Below are 6,943 nucleotides of genomic sequence, written 5' to 3'. Positions count from 1 at the left end.
TGCTCTTTGCAGGGTCTTCTTTGGGCTTTTCTTTCCAGATGGAGTGGATTCCTGGTTGGAGGCATTCCTCAAAATGCAGACACAGTTCTTGTTTCATTATGGCCAGCTTTGTCTGGTAAAGTGGGATTCTCATTCTAAAAAATGAAAAAAATACTATTTACAATACTTAAACAACAGAGCCAATTAGAAACAACACGTCTTGTTCTGGGTGTTATTTAACAAAGTAGGTAACAGTTACCTCTGGGATACTAAGAGCCCACACTCGTTTCCCCCTGAGAGAGTGTTCCGGCCCAGGAAAAAGCTCTCTAAAATCATCATGACTGAGGGTGTGGAGCAAGGCCTCATCAATGTTGGCATTTATAAAGACAACCCAATTATTAATAAACCTTTAACTATAATCAATTTCAGCTAATACATTTACTAGCATTTAACTTTGACAGGTCAAGTTTTGCTTCTTGTTACTTTATCTCTTGTCCATGTAAAAATGTTTGAGATCACTGTCATACTCACTGATTCACTAAGTTGACAATATATGTGTTTTTTCCTCCTTTTTGGAAAACATCTGAAAAATTAGGCTACACTTTGTCAACACTTTACATGTCAATAATACATCCGCAAAAATAGGGAGCGCCAAATATGTGTAAAATGTGTGTGCCCCCCAGGACTGATAAAGTGGCACTGGATATTGCCAGAGAGCTGGACATACCCACCAGCTAGGCTCCTCGTTTCTTATTTCGTCTATGTACTGACACACTTGCCTGTTACTTTCTTCGAAGCAGCAAGTATTGCCCAGCGATTGCCCCTCCGCCCATAGAAGACACAATATGGTCCTCAAAAAGCCTTTTTCCAAGGGTTCATCTTATAAACAGGGTTGTCTTATGTTCAGAACAATACAGTAAAACGTAGCTTTATAACACCTAAACGTGACCTACATATCAAAGTCGATACTTAAACATCATCCAGTTCATCCATTATTGTAACTTTCTTGTAGTTCCTTTAACTGCTCCTTTAAAAAAACATCACATAATAATGTTTGTTCACAACCTTTGCGAGGAGGAACTCATTGATAATCGCTATGGAAAGGTACATTACAAGATAGCCCCAGGTCGAGTGAGAGCAGGGGAGGATGAGCGCTCTACAGGACAGATCATTGTTAGGACCACTCATGATGGACAACTGACCATGGAACAGCTTAGTGAATTATCCTGGGTCTGTATGTTGGAGGATATGTAAAAATGAGAGAGTTCTGAAGATACATCAGGACATTAGATGACCTGGACAGGACATGTGTAGGAGTGGCCCACTGCAATGGCAAAGAAGCAGTGGGAGAGGTTTTATCACAAAGTGTATGAGGTGCTGGAAACAGCCTTGGCAGGAGATGTGGGGAAGAAGGACAGAGGACAGATTTCACCAAGAACCCTTTCAAATACCTGTCAAAACTTCTGGGAAATGTAAGATCAGGGGAGTTGAAAGCAACAAATGAGGAGGTGGAGGAGCACCTTATCATTATTTAAATTAAAATGTCTTATATCTAAATGACTCATGATACTTTATTTAGTAATACACTGTCTTTAATGTGTATTTTTACATTTGTAGCTATTTGCATATTAATACTCTAATATCTGGTATGAATGGTTCCTACATCTGAACATTATAGTTTTGCCTATTAAACAATATTACACAATTTCATTGGTAGTTCCTAATATTTTATTGGGGATAGATAGATAGATAGATAGATAGATAGATAGATAGATAGATAGATAGATAGATAGATAGATAGATAGATAGATAGTCAACGGGGGACAGTGGAGGGTGGCGTGGCGACAGCTGGATTGTGACTGGAGCGCTGATGGAAGGAAGTAGCGTAGATTCCGAAAGTGATCCGGAAATGGAGGATGTGGATAGTGGAGGCGGCGAGAATGAAAGTAGTAAGTGGAGTGTAGTAGAAAATCGGAAAAGAAAGAAAAACTGGGACTCGGGCAGTGAGAAAGGAAATCTCCAGGCTAGAAGAAGGAAAGAGGAGTATAAGGTACTGTTGAAGTTTGTTGATTCGGTAAATGTGATTAATCCGTTGAAGCTGACGAAAACATTGAAAGAAACGATAGGGACGGTCGAAAGCATTAAGACTTTGAGGGATGGCAATCTGATGCTGTTTTGTAAAGACAGTAGGCAGCAAAAATCAGCTCTGGGTATAAAATCAATGATTGGACATAAGGTGATATGCTCGATACCAGACGAAAAGAATTGGGTTAGAGGTGTTGTATCAGGGATTCCGACAGATGTCACGGAGGAGAAGATTAAAAAGAATATCACAGGAGCAGCGGTAAAGTTTGTCAGACGGCTCAAGTGTGTTAGAAATAACGAAAAGATAGACAGCCTCTCAGTAATGATAAATTTTGATGAAAATAAAATGCCAGAGAAAGTTTATTTAGGATTTGTAAGATATGCGGTAAGACCATACGTTCCTCCACCGCTAAGATGTTATAAGTGTCAAAAATTCGGTCACGTAGCGGCAGTATGCAGAGGTAAACAGAGATGTGCGCGGTGTGGAGGCGAACATGAGTACGGCAAGTGTGGGCAAGGTGTAAATCCTAAATGCTGCAACTGTGGTGGGGAACATAGTGCAGGATACGGTGGTTGTCAGGTACGGAAAAAAGCAGTCAAGGCTCAGAATGTTAGAATGACAGAAGGGATAACATACGCTGAGGCATTGAAGAAAGTAAACCAGATTCCTAAAACAAATGAAACTAGGAAGGAAGAAATTCATTCAAAACAACAGAGGGAAGAGCAAAGAGATGAAAAGGTAGTAGTGGATGATAAGGTGGCATTTGTAGCATTTATTGCTGAAGTAGTGAACTGTTCAGCTCAAACTGAAAGCAGGACTGAAAGAATCAAAATCATTGTCAGAGCCGCAGAAAAGTACTTGGATCTGGGGAATGTTACTGTTGACATGATAAATGAAAGGCTCAAGATTCCAACATTAAATAGCCAAACAGTAGATAGTCAGACAACATGTGGTGGATCTTAATGGTGTTATCTATCTTGCAATGGAATGCAAGAAGTTTGATAGCAAATGGACAGGAGTTTAAGAAATTTATAGCAAACCAAGAGAAAGGTCCAGATATTATATGTATACAGGAAACTTGGCTTAAATCACAATATAACTTTCTAATACAGGGTTATTTTACTATTCGGAGGGATAGACATCAAGGGAATGGAGGTGGAGTAGCTACTTTTATAAAACAAGGAATTGGGTACAAAACAGTTGAGGTAGATAGGGAAATAGAAGTTGTGGTGGTGGAAATATGGGAAGGATCACGGTATATTAGAATAATTAATTTTTACAATCCATGTGATAGGTTAAGCAAGGATATTCTAGAAAGTATAGGAGGAAATGGAAATCAAAAAACGGTGTGGTGTGGTGATTTTAATGCTCACAGTTCAATATGGGGAAGCGCAAAAACAGATTATAATGGTGAGATCATCGAAGATATGCTAGATTGGGGAAGATTAGTGTGCATTAATGATGGAAGTCATACTAGAATTGATTTGTATAAGGGAAGGCATTCAGCATTAGACTTGACAATAGCATCTGAAAGCTTAGCGAGTAAATGTGAATGGAAGGTACTAAAACAAAGTACAATAGGAAGTGATCATTTTCCTATTTGCAGCAAAGTTGGAGTAGATATAGAACAAAGAGTGGGGGAAAGAATGCTTAGGTGGAGGTTCAAGTCAGCGGACTGGGATAAGTATAAGGAGTTATGTGAAAGCAAAATGAAGGAAATAAGTAAATGTATAGAAGATGTTGATGTTTTTAATAATGAAATATGCAAAGTTCTTCAGAATACAGCTGAAGAAGTAATAGGTAAGAGGAAGGCAGGCAGCAGGAGGAAAGCTATGCCGTGGTGGAATGAGGAATGTAATGAGGCAATAAAAAGGAGAAATAAAGCACTCAAGAGGGTAAGAAGGTCACTTAACTTTAATGATTTAGTTAGTTATAAAAGGGCACAAGCTATAGTGAGAAGAGTTATTCGGACGTCTAAAAGAAATTATTGGAGGGAATTTTGTAATAGAATAGGGGAAGACATTGAAATAAGTGAGTTATGGAATATGATACGAAAGATGGGCGGGATACAAAGAGATTACAATATACCTGTATTAGAATATAATAATAGACAAATTTTATCTGAAAGCGGTAAAGCAGAGGTGTTTGCAGAAACATTCGTTAAAGTTCATAGTAATTCAAATTTATCAGAGGATGTGAGGAAAGCTAGGGACCAGATATTAAGTAAATATCCTCATTTATTGGAGGAAAAAGGACTTTCGGGTAGTACTTTGGATTCAGAATTTACCATGTATGAAGTGAAAAAAGCGCTTGCAGGGGTTAAGCAAACATCTCCAGGCAGAGATGACATTTGCTATGAGATGGTAAAACATTTATCAGAGACAGCATTAGAGCCAATTTTGAGGCTTTTTAATAAGGTTTGGGAGTCAGGAAAGTTACCAAATGACTGGAAACATGGGGTCATAGTGCCAATTCCAAAACCAGGCAAGGATCATACACAGCCAAATAACTATTGACCTATAGCTTTAACGTCTAATTTATGCAAAATAATGGAGCGTATGGTTATGAGTAGACTAGTGTATGTCATTGAAAGGGATAATATTTTATCACCTTATCAAAGTGGATTTAGGAAAGGCCGTAATACAATGGACTCAGTACTGTGCCTGGAATCTGAAATAAGAAAGGCTCAGGTAAATAAGGAAGCTTTAGTTGGGGTATTTTTTGATGTCGAAAAGGCATACGACATGATGTGGAAAGAGGGACTTTTAATTAAGTTAGAAAAAATGGAGATTAAAGGAAGAATGTATAACTGGATCAGGGATTTCTTGTTTAACAGAACTATACAAGTAAGAGTAAGTACTGCTTTTTCCCAGATACACACAATAGAGAATGGTACACCTCAGGGAAGCGTTAGCAGTCCAATTCTGTTTAACATTATGATTAATGACATCTTTACAAAGGTAGATAGGGGCATTGGAAGATCATTATATGCAGATGATGGAGCACTGTGGAAAAGAGGGCGTAATGTAAAGTATGTGGAAAAATGTTTGCAGAATGCCGTTGAAATGGTAGAAAAATGGGCAAATGAATGGGGGTTTCGGTTTTCAGTAGATAAAACTCAGGTAATTTGTTTTGCAAAAAGGAAAAGTAACCCTACAATTAACATTAAATTGTATGGACAAGAAGTGAAACAAACAGCAGTTGTGAGGTTTTTAGGTATATGGATGGATTTGAAACTGAATTTTAGTACACATATACAGAAACTGGTTGACAAATGCAAAAAAGCATTAAATATTATGAGGTGTTTAGCAGGAGTTGATTGGGGAGCATGTCGCCAGTCCCTTAAAATAATATATTGTGCTCTAATAAGATCGGCAATAGATTATGGCAGTATGGTATATTGCACTGCATCCAAAACACAGCTTGTAAAACTAGAGGCAATTCAGTCTCAAGCAATGCGAATTTGTTGTGGAGCGTTTAGATCCTCCCCAATATCAGCAATGCAAGTAGAGATGGGTTTAATGCCTCAAGTAATTCGTAGACTCAAGTTAAAGATGAGGTATTTCATAAGCATAAAGGGACACTCGGACAGTCACCCAGTTAAAATGGTGTTGGAGGACTGTTGGGAATATGGACATAAAAAGTTATCAAGTTTTGGATGGAAGGCCAGTGAGGAAGCCCGGAGAATAGGATTAAGTGATTTCAATGTTGCCCCTACTGTGGCTAGGTCAGCAATTCCTCCTTGGCTTTTCCCAATGCCTTTGATTGATATCCAATTGCTCAAAGAAAAGCATAACGATACAAATAGATTAGAAAATGTAGGTATACAGCAATACATAGATCAAACTTATTATAATGCAGTGCAAATATATACTGATGGTTCAAAAGACCCAGAATTTGGGAAAACAGCAGTAGCGGTATATATTCCACTTTTTAACATAAGAATGTCAAAGAGAACTTCAGATCATATTTCGGTATTCACTGCAGAAATAATAGCAATATGTCTAGCACTTCAATGGATAGAAGAAATACAACCAACAAGGGCAGTGATTTGTACAGATTCTCTATCAGCTCTAAATAGCTTGGAAAGTGGAACATCATCAGCAAGGCAAGACATGATAAACGAAGTAATGCAGAGTCTCTACAGAACAAGACAGTATGGAATTCTGGTAAATCTTGTATGGGTTCCATCACATATGGGTGTGAATGGAAATGAGGAGGCTGACAATCTGGCTAAACAGGCATTAAATCATTCACAAATTGACGTTGAAGTGGCATTAAGTAAAACAGAAATTAAAGTGATAATAGCGAAACAAATACAGGAAATTTGGCAGAAGGAATGGAATGAAGGAACAAAAGGTAGACATTTTTACTGCATTCAAGGAAAAGTTGGTTCAGAGAGAAGAAGATTCGGAAACAGGAAAGAGGACGTTTTAGTCACAAGAATGCGTATTGGACACTGTTTATTAAATCAATGCTTACAAAGAATTGGTAAACATGAGAATGGAAAGTGTGATAAATGTGGGTTAGCTGAAACTGTAGAACATGTGCTTATAGAATGCGAAGCTTATGAAAGAGAGCGGTCCCAGCTAAGACACGCCTTAAGAAATATAGATATCAATGAGCTGACACTTCAGGTTCTCCTAGGAGAAGGTACCAAACAATCAAGAATTTATCATGAGTTATTTATATTTTTAAAGGAAACAGGATTATTTAATAGAATGTAAAACTCCCTTCTGTGTAAACTCTTTTATATATGTATATGTGTGTATGTATATATATATATATATATATATGTATGTGTATGTATATATATATATATATATATATGTGTGTATGTATGTATATGTGTATATATATATATATATATATATATAT

General features: G+C 37.4%; 1 protein-coding gene across 1 annotated transcript in view; it reads left to right on the top strand.

Moving 5' to 3' along the window:
• Window positions 1-6,943, top strand: part of LOC125244914 (gastrula zinc finger protein XlCGF8.2DB-like) — a 127,407-nt gene that overhangs the window by 47,914 nt on the left and 72,550 nt on the right. The window lies entirely within an intron of this gene.

Source organism: Megalobrama amblycephala, linkage group LG14 (genome assembly GCF_018812025.1).
Source record: "Megalobrama amblycephala isolate DHTTF-2021 linkage group LG14, ASM1881202v1, whole genome shotgun sequence".
Taxonomy (NCBI): domain Eukaryota; kingdom Metazoa; phylum Chordata; class Actinopteri; order Cypriniformes; family Xenocyprididae; genus Megalobrama; species Megalobrama amblycephala.
The sequence above is the reverse complement of the archived record's forward strand: the minus strand, read 5'-3'. Positions and strand labels throughout refer to the sequence as shown.